The following is a 16,096-nucleotide window of genomic DNA, read 5'->3' on the forward strand; positions in this document are numbered from 1 at the left end:
GATCCAAATGAAATCAACATCTAGACATATGGTTTTATCTGACAGAATTCCATGAGTTTTGGTGTTTGTCTATTTCTACAGGGGGTTATCAGGAAATACGGAAGAAAGGCCCACACGTCAGGATTACATATAGATATTAACGTGCCGCGCAATTATCTTACATCAAGAAGACTCCAGAAGCCACGGGAAGGAAGCGGAGGCCGAACGGGGCCAGGGACTGGGCGCCCGCCCTGTTGCCCTGGGCGCCCGCCCTCCTGCCGAGCCCAATCAGGACTCTGTTTTGGGGAAGATCTCCACCGACCTAAAGGATCAAGGATAACCGTTAAATCAATGTCGGTTTGATCCAACGGCCCATATTCATTTGAAGGGACTATAAAACCAAACCCCCTGGCCCCTGGAGGAGAGAGCCTCTCAACCCTAATTCATTATTCCTCAAGGGAGAAGAAGCCTATGATCAAGATTAGAGCCACCACATCAATTAGACATCTAGATTAGCTTAGCTACATAGGATTAGAACTAGAAGGAGTCAATCTTCGATTAGTTTCCGGATCTGTCAAGAGGATTCTTGGTAATTCTCTAATTGTTCTTCTAACTGTTCTTCTAATTATCTTTGTTCTTCAATGTTATGAATATGACTTTGTTCTACTTCAATATATTGCTTATGACTTTGCTCTACTTGCTTATATTCAAGATTATATTGTTCTTAGTTTATCATAGTTATATACTTGGCTTAGTTAGATTGGATCTATATACATGTTTAAGATCGTATAGCGTTTATCCATCGGATCCATGGGTAAATGATAGATATTGTGTTGGCGTGGTGCTTATACCGTATTTATCTACGATTGTACACAATATGCCAGATTGTGGGGTAGTTCGTGACAATGACAGCTTCATTGATTCTTATATAGTCCCCCTCTCGTGTATTGGGTTGGCAGAGCAATATTATTATAGGGGAGTGATTGCTATGTTTCTCATTTACCTTGCTAATATCACTATGCATGGGCGTAATCTTGTCTCACAATGATTGCTAAGTATGCTTGCACTAATTATGATAATGCTAGACTATATAGTTGAGAATAACTTAGGAAATATTCTTGTAGTTCGTTCTAATACCATGCTAATGACTTTCTAGAGTATTTAATTGAGGTGCTTATCATATTTATATGTGGCTAAGTTATGCTGATCAGATTAATTATCTTTGTCACTATTCATTACATCATATATCTTTTATGTGACACTTATCCCTGTATGAAAGAGTTAGATAAATGTTCTCAATTATACATGCAATGATAGATACTCAATCTCATATTCTATTCTATAATCAATATTGATGATTGTTAATCCCTTCCCAGTGGTAAAAACATAAATAACGATACCTGGAATATTTCTAGGTTAAAATGCTACATCGGTATTAATCTGTGCGCTTGCAGATCCCATTCATTATTTATTTAGAAGAGCAATTGCATATTTCAATACCGCATCTCTCATGTCATGCTAGGGATGACAACTTGGCTTAAGTGGTGTGAGGGATAGGTTTGGCATTTTTGGCACCGTTACTAGAATTAGAAAACTAAGTCTACTTTTGGTAATGATGTTAAGAATACCCAACAAGCATTTTTGGCGCCGTTGCCGGGGAAGGTTGATTACTAATCAGGAATGAATATAGGATTTTGAGTTATCATTCCCATCACTAATATGATTGAGCTTGTCTATTCTCTCATACAGTTTTACCCTGATATTTTCTATTTTATCTTATGCAGGGGAATGTATGAATAGAAGACATCTTCCAGGAAATTTTATTGACAATCCCGAAGCATTATTCAGAAAAACAAGAGCTAAGCTCAAGAAGAGATCATCAACACTTCAGCAAGAAGCTTCAATCAAGAAGATCACCGGAACTTGTCTTTAGAGTTCGAAGCCATGGCGAACAAATCAATCCGCGAGTTCTCAGCTCCCACTACGGACAACATCCGCACTGGACCTGCTGCAGAGATCGATGGCAACTTTGAGCTCAAGCCTGGACTTATCAACATGGTGCAATCCAACCAGTTCTGTGGGAAGGCACACGAAGATGCTAGTGCTCATCTCCAACACTTCCTGGAGATTTGCAACACATTTACCATATCAGGAGTCCCCAGAGATGCTATACTACTTCGCCTCTTCCCATTCTCACTGTTAGGGAGAGCAAAGTAGTGGTTCTACGCTACAAAGGAGAAGAATACTACGTGGGCACTCTGCTCAACAAACTTCCTGGCTAAGTTCTTTCCCATGGGCAAGACCAATGCTCTCCGTGGGAAAATTACAAGTTTTCAGCAACAACATGATGAATCTGTTCTAGAAGCATGGGAGCACTTCCAAGACTACATCCTAGAATGTCCCCATCATGGAATGGAGAGTTGGCTAGTGACGCAGACGTTTTATCATGGGTTCGGCAACAGTGCTCGAGAAACCATGGATGCTACAGCTAGAGGAGCATTCCTATCACTTACCATATCACAAGCCACAGCTCTTGTGGAGAAGATGGCATTCAATCAAAGCTGGAATGAAGAGAGGACCCAGACACGCAAGAGAGGTGGAGGTATGCATCAGCTCAAGGAGGTAGACATGCTGTTTGCAAAGCTAGACCTGCTCATGAAGAAGCTCGATGATAGAGCTGGAGATAAGAAAGAAGTTATGCACATCTACGACTCTCACATGACTTGTGAGGAGTGTGGAGACACTGGACACTCAGACAATCACTGCCCTGAGATGCTTGAGGATGTGAACTACATCAACAATAACAACAATAACTACTACAACCGTCCTCAACAAAATCAAGGTTGGAATCAACAGAGGCCTTGCTACTCAGGTAATTATCAAGGTAACAATTCTTACAACAATAATAATAATCTTCCACCGTTGAGAGAGTTAGTGTCTAATCAAGGAAAGCTAATGGATAACCTATCTAAGAAATTGGCATCTAATGATAAAATGCTAGAAAATATAAATAATAGAATGGATAATTTCTCTACTGCCATCAAGAATCAAATTAGCTTTAATAAAATGATTGAATCTCAGTTAAATCAAATAGCTGTTGTTGTTCCTACTACTAACCCCGGTATACCATCACAACCGGAGGGATTAGAATCTGCAAATCTTGTAGACATGTTTGATGCAGGTAATAATTGGAGTAACCCCGTCACTGAATTCACTACTGACCTTCTGCCAATCAAGAGAGGCGATCCAGGACGCCCCGTCATCCCAATCTCCATCGGCATGGTGGACGTCCCAGAAGCACTCTGCGACTTTAGCTCCAGCGTCAACATTATACCTAGGGTACTCTATGAGAAATTCTTTACATATCCTTTATTAGAACAACCATGTGTTTGTAGTTTGCAGATCAGGCATTAAGTTTTCGAAAAGGAATATTGAACAACCTTTGTGTCCGAGTTGGTACCTTGTACACCCTAGCAGACTTCGTGGTGATAGAGACCGGTAATGATGAGAGAGCACCCATTATCTTAGGGAGGCCATTCTTAAATACCTCGGGAGCTGTCATCTATGCTAGTGCTGCCAAGATCAGTTTCTACATCAAAGGGAGGAAGGAGACATTTTCCTTGAAGAACAAGACTACACAAATTTCAGATCAATCCAGACGTGAATCAAGGAAGAGGACCAACAAGAGGAACAGGAACAAGCAAGTGTGGACCGAGTCAGCTAAGATGGTCACTGCAGTTCATGGAGGCCAAGATCATCAACTTAAGCCACCTTCTAACCAAGAAGGACGACCTAGGAACGCCAAGCATCTATTGCTCCATAAATGAATACAACTTCTACAAGATGACTTGCGACACCGGATCGGGCGTCAACATAATGGCCGTAGTCACCTATCGTCTCTTGTTCGGAACCATGCCCCTGAAACCAACATACATTCAGCTCGGGATGGCAGATCAGACATTTCGAGAAGTTAAAGGAACAGTAACTGATGTCCTAATCAAAATAGGCGATCATTTTGTCTACACAGACTTTTAGGTTATTGACATGGGAGAAGACGAATACGATCCACCCATCATCCTTGGAAGACCGTTCCTCAGCACCGTTAAAGCAATCATCTACATTAGAACCGGAGAAGTCCATATGCACTTCCCCTCAGAGAAGGTACGCCGTTATTTTACTGACCCTAACTATATCGTTGAAGAATCTAAGCAGGTAAGAAAACGACGCAACCGCAACCAGAGGAGGGAAATCATCAAGGACGTCTGGGCAGACTATGAAGGAGAAGTTGTAAGGTCAGAAGACGTAGAGTTTAAACAGAATTATCCAGAGGAGACCGTAGCACCGAGTCAGGTATGGAAAGAGAAGATAACTATACATGAAGAGGAGGCGCCGCCGGAAGTACCGACTACGCCACCTAACGAATCCTAGGACAATTGAAGAAAATGGAGAGTCCCGTTCGGAGGACTTAAAAACACCGAACACCTTGCCAAGAGGTAAACTTGGTAGTTATCCTTTTCCCTTTCAATTATTTAAATAGTTTGCTTAGTTAATCATGTTTATACCATCCTAAAAAGAAAATAAAAATGTGAAAAATAGTAAGCCCCATGTGAGTATACGAGTGGCATAAAACCCATAAGTACATTCACTGTGGTGGCATAAAAATAAAATAAATATGTAACACCCTAGTGTTATGGTTGCATAAATCACATGCATAACATAAGCATCATCATCTACTCAAGCATATCATGATCATCATCTACCTTGAGTCATACCTTTCTATGCAAAAATGTGATTTAAATTGTTTAAATAGTCCTCCTATGCTTATGTATGTGTGAACCATGCTTGTGTTTGTGTGCTATGCCTTGTTGTTTTATGGCCATCTCATGAAAATGATCACATGTAGCTCAAAAGTGACCCACAAGGCAGATTTGGGTCTATTTCCAACACTTAGAAAATTTTCTAAGTCCTGAATCGCAGCAGTTTGCTCGAGGGTGTGTTGTTCATCTTCCAGTTTGAATTCTAGCCTGAATTAGACTCTGATCTTGTAAGCAATGTTGGAGTACTCATGTAGCTCTCCAACACAGAGCAATTAGCCAGCAAAATCATCGAGTGGATTAGGAGTTAATCACCGTGCAAAATCGGGTTTCAGTTGGGTTTGGGAACTGAATGAGGTCGCCGTCAGACAGGGGAGCTCGCCGGTGACGCCGCGTGTCTCGACCCGTGGCGTTCGTACGTCGCCGTTGGTCCCGCTCGTCAGTCCCCAGCGCGTCCTATAGCTTGCCACGGCGCTCCCAGTCGCGTGGACAGCGCCATTCCACTCCCAGCTCTCTCTCTCTCGCGCGTGCGCCTTCTTCTCCGCGTCGCCGCCGTTGCTTCGGCGAGCTCGCGCGCGTGTCTCCATGTCTCCGGCCGAGCGACTCCGTCCATCGCTCCGCCAGCTTCCCCATGACCCCGTCGTCGAGTTGGCTGCAGCTGCCGAGCCTCGGTAAGCCCGCATTGCCTTCTCCGTCGCGAGCTTACCTCGCCGAAGCTCCGCCATGGTCACCGGCGTCGTGGCCAGGGCTCTGTAGTCCACCATTCTTCCTCATTCTTGTCCCAAAAGCTCCGCTAGGTGCATTCTCTTCCGCTCTGTCTCCGGCCAGAGACACCAGCGGTCAGCCGCACACCACCGCCGTGCCGCCATTCACGAGGGCAAGGTACGTATGGTCCAGTAGAGTTAGAGTTTCGGGTACCGCTCGATGCGGAATGGAGTGGGGAGCATGATGGTGCCCTAGGCCATCGCCGAGACCTCGTCGTCGACGAGATCTCCGGCGGTCAAGTCGCGCCTCTGCTCTCGGGTCGCTGACATGTGGGGTTGGTTGACTCGTGGGGTCCCTCTGTCAGCCTCTCTTTCCCCTTTGTTTGATTTAGGGTTTGAGCTGTTTTTGCAAAAATCAGATCTCTGGTTCTGGTGATCCAAAAATTGTGAAATCAATTTTGTGGTATTCCTTGAGATGGCTAGTTTTTAATAAAAATATAAAATGAACCATGTTTTCTTGGAAAAATATTTATTAGGATTTAATCTTGTTATTCATGAGTAAATTCTTATCTCTTGTTATACTGATTGTTTTGCTATGAAAATTTTATGGTAGCCTCTGTGTGGTACTAGGATACTATGACAAATATTTCATGATTTTTGGAGTACTATATCTGTGTTATGTAAATTATGATTGAGATATGGCTTGTTTTCTTATTAAAATCATAGCAAATAATTGGTGCTTATGATGGTACTCTACTTTGGTGGCAAACTTGTCTATGGTATTAGTAACATGTAAATAATCTGAAATCTGTTGTTACACCAAATAGGCCATGTTTCTGAATTTATGAAATAAACACCTTGTCACATGTTAAATGCATATCTTTAATTTGGCACGTGCAATTGCTCTGAAATTTTTATGGTGATGTCACAATGCCATACTTGTGCTTCTGTAATTTTTGTAGATTTTGCTGAGCACTTTTACTAGTGTCTTGTAATTATGCTCCTTTCTAGAATTAAATTAATAAATGCCTTGTTAAGTAAATGTTTGGAGGTTTTCATATGATGTTCTGGTTATCTTGTGGTGTGCTTGTGCTCATAGGCCATTTGGTTGGCACTATTTATGTTTTGGCTATGTCACCAAACAATTAATTAAAGGGTTAAAGGCTGTTCTGAACAGCAAGGGAGTAATACAACCTTTACTTGTTGATAACTTGGTTTTCTGGGAGGCTTGTCTAAATCAAAGTTGTTGTAAACTTTATGAACTAGCTATGGTTTAAATTTGGGATCAATTGGTCCAGTAGTTTGAAAGTTATGGCTGTTCCAATTTGGGTTCCAGAAATAGGTGCTCTCTGTTTTTCTGGGACAGAACCTGGAACTTTGTTTAAATGACTTGGTTAACCTATAAATCTTGCTGTGATGTTCAAAGATGATTTGTAGATAATTTCCTGAGCTTTCCAGAATGTCCTCACTTAAGTTTGTTGGATCTTTGTAGCAATAGTTATGGTCTGTTTACTGAGCTGTTCTGTTTTGTGTTGCTTGCTGTTTATAAGTTGACTTGTCTAGTTCGATTAATTCATGTGGTTTTCTTGTAAGTTAACTTAGAAGTTTACTCTGTAAATGAGTGTCCAGTGAGTTTATTTATGTGTCAAGCATTCATCCCTTATTATGCACATCTTCTTATTCGTTGAGCATGCAATAGGTGCATCGGACGCGACCGCTTCCTACGAGCTCCAAGTGAACCCCGAAGGCCAGGAGGGCAACCCGGAGGTGGAGGTCCAGCAAGTCGGACTCGAGAAGCCCGAAGAGGAAGTTGAGTGCCCAAATCACGAGCCAGCTTCGTTCGTGAAAGGCAAGCCCCGAAGCATTCTAAGTCTCCGTTTACTTTCGAAAGTTTACTTAATATGTTATATCTATTGATGCATTAAGTATAGGAGTTGTGATGAAACCTTTGCTGCATTTTACTCCATCCTTGTCCAGATAACTTACCATACCCTGGTTATAGAGTTAGGATCGAGTAGCAGCTTAGCCATGCTTTAATCGGTAGAAGTCGGTTGATTTCCTGTCACCTGCGCGATATAGGGTTATGTCGGATCATGATGGACTATATGTGCTATCGTGGGTGGAACCTGATTAAATTGACTTAAGCCGGACGGAGTTTTGCAAGGTCGTAGTAACTCCGTCTGTGGCAGCTAAGGACCGACCGTTGTACGTCCTCTTGTCATGTTGAACGCATGCCTAACACTTATATGGTCGGATAACTCATTCCGACCGCGAAGCCGAGTAATATGACTCAGGCCGGAAGGTCGATAAGTATAAAGTGTGCACTACCGGAGGAAGTGCGGTGTGCGGGGGACCATTGGCGTAAGTCCAAAGGCAGGTGAGTTAAAATTCCTGACCTCCCTGGCAGAGTGGTAGCCCTGGGAGTGCGGCGCTAATCGGAACCGCGATTCCTGAGTCGTATCAAAGGTGACCCGTTGGCTCTCCGACGGGGGATGTTTGGGTGAGTGATAGGAATACCCCCCCCCCAACTGGATAGGAATTCGATTCGAATCGCCGTCTCTCCCGGTTAGTGAGAACTTGATAGAGCAGCGGCAAACGTAGCATTCACTAAAGAACTTTGGTTCATGATAATGATGATAGCAAGGAAGAGTACATGATGAACTTGATATGGTTATTATTGCTTGTAATAATCAAGTGAAGTGTTTTAGTACAGGTGCTAATCTAGTGGTAGACTGATGATGAATAAATATGATGCTTTCACAATAATTTAGTATAATTTAAGCTTTTGGAAATGTCGAGTCAACCAGCTCTACTTAAATTTTAGCCTTGCATGATCCTTGGTGTCTTTTATGTTTTACTAGACGGGTAAGTCTAGCTGAGTACAATCTCGTACTCAGGGTTTATTCCCACCTATTGCAGATGATATCTTTTATGATGGCTTCTGCAAGACCTGTCTCCATCCCGTTGGGGATGAGGACTAACCGTTGGGCACGGTTCTCTAACTTCTTCGCATCTGCTGCTTTTGGATGGATGGCATGAGACCCTGGCTGAACAAGAACTTATGAAATGAACTTTGAAAAGTGTGTGTAATTATTTTGCTTCCGCTACTTCGAACATGTATTGTAATAACTTAATAACTCCGATGTGGTGCCGCTTCGACGGCAATGAATGACTATGTAACATTCCCTGTGTTGTGCTAAATTATTACGATCTTGGTTTGTTGCAAGTTGGTTTGAAGCCCTTCATGATTTCAATTGACTACTGGGATTATATGGGCTCAAGTTTGGAAACTTGATTGCTTGTCGATCGTTTCTACACTTGAACTCTTATAATTTGGTCGGTTCTGTGACAACTGGCATCGGAGCAAGTTCAGCATTATAAATGCAGCGTTTCTGTATTTAAAAACAAAAGAGTTTCTAAATAAAATGGTGTAAATCAATACTTAATTTATGCCAGTGGTCGAATCCTCCTTGCCCATATAAGGACTATAGGTGGCTATTTAAGTACTGACTTGGGGGGTTTTATTTATGCATCTCCGGCAGTACTCAGGTATGGATGTGTGATGACCGCACTATGCTACCCTGTGGTGTAATGGTAGAGGTAGCCTTCATATGTGAATTAGCCACATATGTCGCTAGATTTAAATTATGCAACGTCGCACCTACGCTCTAGTAAGTGTGAGCTGTGAGAGCATTATCGTCCAAACGGCGGTCTAGGGGAGTGTTCGCGGTGGTTTTCTAGAGTGGTTACATGTCAAAACCATGGAACCACGAAAGAAACTTAATTGGGAAGCATTTAATTTCTCGAGTAGCTGTGGTGTCATTGTTTGTGCATGTTGGGCATGTCCAAGCAATGTGCACTTAGTTTACTGCTTTCTTGAGTGATATATTGGGAACTGTTGGGCTGAAATGAAGTTTTCTGCAGATACTCTAACGGCGCACGTGTAAATCGCTAGTTATCGTATCGAGAGACGAATGTATGCCACCGTATATCAGTTAGAATATTAATTTTCTAAGTTTGTGAGGACGTACGGTTCGTGCATGCATCATGTCGCATTCATACATACATTCTGTCTACTCCTTCCCTTACAATGTCGTCCCTTTTAATTAAATAAATGTTCCTTAAACTAATCCTCTTTTACCCATGGTATTCCTATTCCTTTCCACAGATGGATGTGCCCGCTTCACCCCGTCCCAGTGACACTTTCTTGAGCGAGTTTGGCACACCTACCTTGCTTTGGAGAGTGCTACAGTCGGTGGGGTATACTGAGCCACCTCAATATTCTTGGTGGGAGATGGAAAGGACAGGAGAGTTGCAATGGTTTGCTGTGCAGGGAGTTGTCCCTCCACATGGGGGCAGGCCTGCATGGATAGGATGGACCTGTAGCTCAGATGGGCAGACTCCTTGGGAAGCAGCTCAGGTTGCAGCCCAGACTATGCTACTTGATATCTGTCAGAGGTGTGGCGATGAGCTGATAGGAGGACCAGCGGCCTCCATTCCCCGTGCTGACCCAGTAGCAGCGGAATGGAAGCAGGCCGATGGTTGTGCGTTGGTCCGAGGCAGGGGTGAGTGAGCCGAGAGTTCTAGTCCTGCAATGAGTGCTATGATGGCTGTGCTAAGGCTGATCAGTCAGCGAGAGGACACCTATGCACAGGTGATGGTGCCTATTCGCCAGGCTCAGGAGATACAACAGAAGGCTGAAAAGCGTGCTCGCAAGTTTCGCAAGCAAGCTAGACTCCTGGAGCAAGCTCAGAAGGACCGCAATGACTGGAAGACATTGCGGAGTACCGTAGGCAGCAGTGGGTGAAGGCCATTAGAGAGAGAGAGATCATAAGCAAGATCAGATGAGTCAGTTGGCTCGAGAGAGGGAGATAGTGCAGGAGCGCTTGGTGCAGATCACTCGTGAGAGGGATACTGTGCTCCGTGTGTTGGAGAACAGGCGCCAGGCTTGGGAGATGCATAGGATTCAGTCGCTTGAGCGGGAGAACTATCTGCAGGATCAGATTGAGGCTGGTCTTGTGGAGATTCACCGTGTCACCAACTTGCTACACCCTATTGCTCGCCCTGTACCCGTGTACCCGGAGGTGGGACCTCAGGTGATTGTGGCCGATGATGATGGTATGGAGGTCGATGGACCAGCAGCGGCTGCACCACCCTTGCACGAGGACGTGGAGGACGAGGAGCTTGAGCTGGTTAGCGACGAGGATGGAGAGGCGATCTTCGATGCTGACTCGGGCGACGAGCCTGGAGTGTAGTGAGTAGTGGGTAGTTGTTCTGTGAGGACCTTTTGTAGCATGCCAGTTAGCAGTGGTGCTTTTGTAATCATGATGTATTCCGGAACCTTGATCTTTGTCTTATGTCATGTACTATGATGGTGTAATAGCTTTATGGACCCAATGTGTAACCTTAACATGTTCGATCTGTTATGACGATGTTTTCCGTTGTGGTGCATATTGCGGATATCTTTGTCATGTGATTGGATTGGTGATGTTGTTTTGTAGAATTGAATTATTGTGCCTTTTTCTGTAAAGCTATTCTCTCGAATACTTTCAGGCATGAATATAAGTTCTTCTACAGCAAGTCTTGTCAACATCAATGCTCACTGACTGTATCTTTACAGATGTCTCGTGGCACTCGAGGTGCGGAACAGCGTGCGAACATGAACCCACCCCCTCCTCGTCCACCACCGAATCCAGCTGAGCTGATGCAAATGATGGTGGAAAATCAGAGGATGCTCACTGAGACCATCAATCGGATGGCGAATCAGGGTGGTCGTAATGCACATGAAGGGCCAGCTCCTAATCAGTATAGCAGTTTCAAGGATTTCATGGATACTAAGCCCCCACCTTTCAGAGAGGCTGAAAAACCCCTTCAAGCTGAGGAATGGCTGAACACGGTGGAACAAAAGTTCCGCTTACTTCGGCTAACTGAGGGTTTGAAGGTGGAGTATGCAGCTCACCAACTGCATGGTCCAGCAGGCATCTGGTGGAATCAGTATCAGGAGGCTCTTCCAGCCGACACTGTGCTTGACTGGAATCTTTTCCATGAAGCTTTCAAAGGGCATTTCATTCCTCCTAGTGTCATGGAAATGAAGCATACCGAGTTTATGCAGTTGACTCAGGGCAACAAAACTCTGAAGGAGTACTTGCATGCTTTCAATCACCTGTCAAGTTATGCTCCTGAGTTTGTGAACACCGAGAACAAGAAGATTGCTAGCTTCAAGCGGGGTCTTGGCCCCAAATTGCTGAAGACTATGGGCCGCACTATGTGTGCAACTTTCAATGAGTTTGTCAGTGATGCTCTTATCCAAGAGAACTACAACACTGTGTACACTACGACTAAGACTCGCAAGAGGGCTTTTGAGGCCGGGGCAGGGGCATCTCAGTCCAAGGCTCCAGTGGCAGCTAGGCCACCGATCCGTGCTCCAACGCCTAACCAGCGGTATCGCCCGCCTGTATAGAAGAATCAGGCGAAGACAGGTTTCCGCAAGGGTTACTCTATTGCTCTCCCCAGAGGCAACACGGGTCCCAACTATGCCAAGACTCCACCTGCCAATCGTCCGTGTTGGAACTGCAATCAGACCGGGCACTGGCAGAGCAATTGTCCCTACCCGCCAAAGAAGGTCAACCAAGGGAACGTCCGCCAGGGGCGTGTTCACTACACAACTGTGGAGGCAATCCCTACTGGTGAGGTAGTTACAGCTGGTAAGTTTATGGTTAATCAATGTGATGCACTTGTGCTTTTTGATTCAGGAGCATCGCATTCTTTTGTGAGTTCAGACTTTGTGTCTAAGCATAATCTCAAGGCATGTACACTTGATAAGGGTAGTTATTGCATTAGTGCTGCTGGGAATGATATTTCTACCAATCAAGTGGTTTATGGGGCAACTCTGGAAATTGGAGGCCGTCAGTTTCATGCTGACCTGGTGCTTTTACCCGGTGTGGGTATAGATGTAATTCTGGGTATGAATTGGATGAGTGGTAACGGAGTTCTTATCGACACCACCACTCATGTAGTGATGTTGAGAGACCCAAATACCAGGGAAGCGTTCTTAGAGCAACTTCCTCGAGATATCCATATCCATAACACTGTGAATGCAGTTACAGCTAAGGCCATCCAGGATATTCCGGTGGTGTGTGAGTTCCCAGATGTATTTCCTGATGATTTACCCGGGCTTCCTCCAGATCGGGATGTGGAGTTCAAAATTGAATTGATTCCAGGTACCGCTCCTATCTCTAGAAGACCTTATAGAATGCCACCAAATGAGCTAGCTGAGCTTAAGACCCAGTTAAATGAGTTGTTGAAGAAGGGTCTTATCCATCCTAGTTCTTCTCCTTGGGGTTGTCCGGCTATCTTTGTGAAGAAGGATCAATCCTTGCGCATGTGTGTGGACTATCGTCCCTTGAATGTGGTGACCAACAAGAATAAATACCCTCTTCCTCGCATTGATATCTTGTTTGATCAGTTGTCTAAAGCTAAGGTATTCTCCAGGATTGATTTGCGATCTGGGTATCATCAGATCAAGATCCGTCCTAAAGATGTGCCTAAGACAGCTTTCTCGACGAGGTATGGGTTGTATGAGTATCTCGTCATGTCCTTTGATCTTACGAATGCACCTGCTCACTTCATGTACCTCATGAACTCGGTGTTCATGCCCGAATTGGACAAGTTTGTGGTGGTCTTCATTGATGATATCCTAGTATATTCTTGCAATGAAGAGGAGCATGCCGAGCATCTGCGTGTAGTGTTGTCGCGTTTGCGTGAGCATCAGCTTTATGCCAAGTTCAGCAAATTCGAGTTTTGGCTAAAGAAAGTACCTTTCTTGGGCCATGTCTTATCTGAAGAAGGCATATCGGTGGATCCGGCTAAGGTGCAAGAAGTGCTGGATTGGAAGGTTCCAACTTCGGTACACGAGGTTCGTAGTTTTCTCGGTCTTGCTGGGTATTATCGTCGATTCATTCCAGAATTTTCAAAAATATCCAAGCCTATGACTCGTCTACTTCAGAAAGATGAGAAGTTTGTGTGGACGCCTGAGTGTGAAGAGGCATTCCATAAGTTGAGGACATTGCTGACATCAGCTCCTGTCCTAGCTCAGCCTGATATCGAAAAGCCCTTCGATGTCTTTTGTGACGCAGCGGGTATTGGTTTAGGCTGCGTGTTGATGCAAGAAGGTCGCGTTATCGTGTATGCCTCGCGCCAACTTCGAAAGCATGAGGTCAATTACCCTACCCATGACTTAGAATTGGCGGCAGTTGTTCATGCTTTGAAAATCTGGAGGCACTATTTGCTGGGTAATCTGTGCAATATTTACACTAATCATAAGAGCCTCAAGTACATCTTCACCCAACCTGAATTGTACATGCGGCAGCGAAGGTGGCTTGAGTTGATTAAAGACTATAATCTACAAGTGCACTATCATCCGGGCAACGCAAACATGGTTGCGGATGCCTTGAGTCGGAATGCGCACTATCACTCAGTTCAGGTGGAAGATCCGTTGTTGTCACATCTTATGCATCCACTTGTGCTCAACCACATTTCTCTGGAGAGTACTCTTCGCAATCGAGTCATTGAATTGCAGCAAACAGATGTAGGCATCCACCATATAAAAAGGAAGATGAAAGAAGAAGAAACCAAGCATTTCCGGGTCGATGAGAACGGAATCCTTTGGTTCAAAGATCGACTCGTGGTCCCAAAAGACCGTGAGCTACGAAATCAGATCTTATCTAAAGCTCATTCATCTAAATTGTCTATCCATCCTGGTAGTAGCAAGATGTATCAGGATCTGAAACCTCTGTTTTGGTGGACAAAGATGAAAAAGGAAATTGCTGCTTTTGTCGCTCGTTGTGACAATTGTTGTCGTGTGAAGGCCGTTCACATGAAAGCTGGTTTGCTTCAACCCTTGTCAATTCCTGGATGGAAATGGAAAGAAGTCAGCATGGATTTCATCGTTGGACTTCCAACTTCTGTTAAGGGTTACGACTCTATCTGGGTGATTGTAGATCGTTTGACCAAGTTGCTCGATTTATTCCAGTTCGAACTGACTATCGTCCACATCAATATGCGGAATTGTACTTCGAGCACATTGTCCGTCAGTATGGTGTGCCTCGAACTATCATATCAGATCGTGGACCATAGTTCACTGCTCGTTTTTGGGAGTGTCTGCATGAGCAGATTGGTACTCACTTAGTCCGTAGCTCAGCATATCATCCCTAAACAGCAGGTCAAACTGAACGTGTTAACCAAATCCTAGAAGACATGCTGAGGGCATGTGCTCTCTCTTCAAAGGGTTCTTGGGTTAAGTGGTTGCCATTAGCTGAGTTCTCCTACAACAATAGTTATCAGGAGAGTATCAAGATGGCTCCATTTGAAGCCTTGTATGGTCGAAAGTGTCGAACCCCGTTGAATTGGGTGGAATTCGGGGAGCGAAGGTATTATGCCATCGATTTTATGAACGAGGCGGAGCAGCAAGTCCGTACCATCCAGCAACATCTGGAAGCTGCTCAAGCTCGTCAGAAAAGTTATGCTGACAAAAGAAGGAAGCCGATTGAGTTTGCGGTCGGTGACCATGTGTATCTCAAGGTGTCTCCGATGAAGGGTGTACAAAGGTTCAGAGTCAAGCGAAAGCTTGCACCTCGTTATGTGGGACCTTATTGGATTCTCGAAAGGAAAGGGGATGTGGCGTACAAAGTTCGACTACCAGTTGAGCTTCGAGCTATTTTCCTTATCTTCCACGTATCACAATTGAAGAAGTGCCTTCGTGTTCCGGAGGAAAGAGTGGAAGTTCGGGATATCAAGTTGAAGTCAGACTTGGTGTATGAAGAAAACCTGTAGCGGTTCTTGACCGCAAGGAACGGGTGACTTGTAACCGTGTGGTTAAGCTCTACAAGGTGTTGTGGAGTAACCACGGGGAGGAAGATGCCACTTGGGAGATGGAGGATTATTTAAAAGAAGTTTACAAAACATTCTTCGAAAATCAGTAAGCTTTCAAATCTCGGGACGAGATTTTTGTAAGGGGGGAGGGCTGTAACACCCCAGTGTTATGGTTGCATAAATCACATGCATAACATAAGCATCATCATCTACTCAAGCATATCATGATCATCATCTACCTTGAGTCATACCTTTCTATGCAAAAATGTGATTTAAATTGTTTAAATAGTCTTCCTATGCTTATGTATGTGTGAACCATGCTTGTGTTTGTGTGCTATGCCTTGTTAAATAGTTTATCTCTGCTTAACTCAACCTAGGGAACAGTGTTCATGTTGATCACTTCTCCAAAAAATCACTTAAGTCATACTTACACAAATAGGCCCTAGAAAGCTCTTTTGCTTAGGCTTTTAAAAAGTGTTTCATAAAATATTTGCATGTCAAAACTTTCTACAGCAAAGTTGTCACAAATTGTATAAGGAACAAAAGTTGTTTTATGTCTATCTCAGGAAAATGATCGCATCTAGCTCAAAAGTGACCCACAAAGCAGATTTGGGGCTGTTTCCAATACTTAGAAAATTTTCTAAGTCTTGAATCGCAGCAGTTTGCTCGAGGGTGTGTTGTTCATCTTCCAGTTTGAATTCTAGCCCGAATTAGACTCTGATCTTGTAA

The sequence above is a fragment of the Sorghum bicolor genome, chromosome 5 (genome assembly GCF_000003195.3).
Source record: "Sorghum bicolor cultivar BTx623 chromosome 5, Sorghum_bicolor_NCBIv3, whole genome shotgun sequence".
Classification (NCBI taxonomy): Eukaryota; Viridiplantae; Streptophyta; class Magnoliopsida; order Poales; family Poaceae; genus Sorghum; species Sorghum bicolor.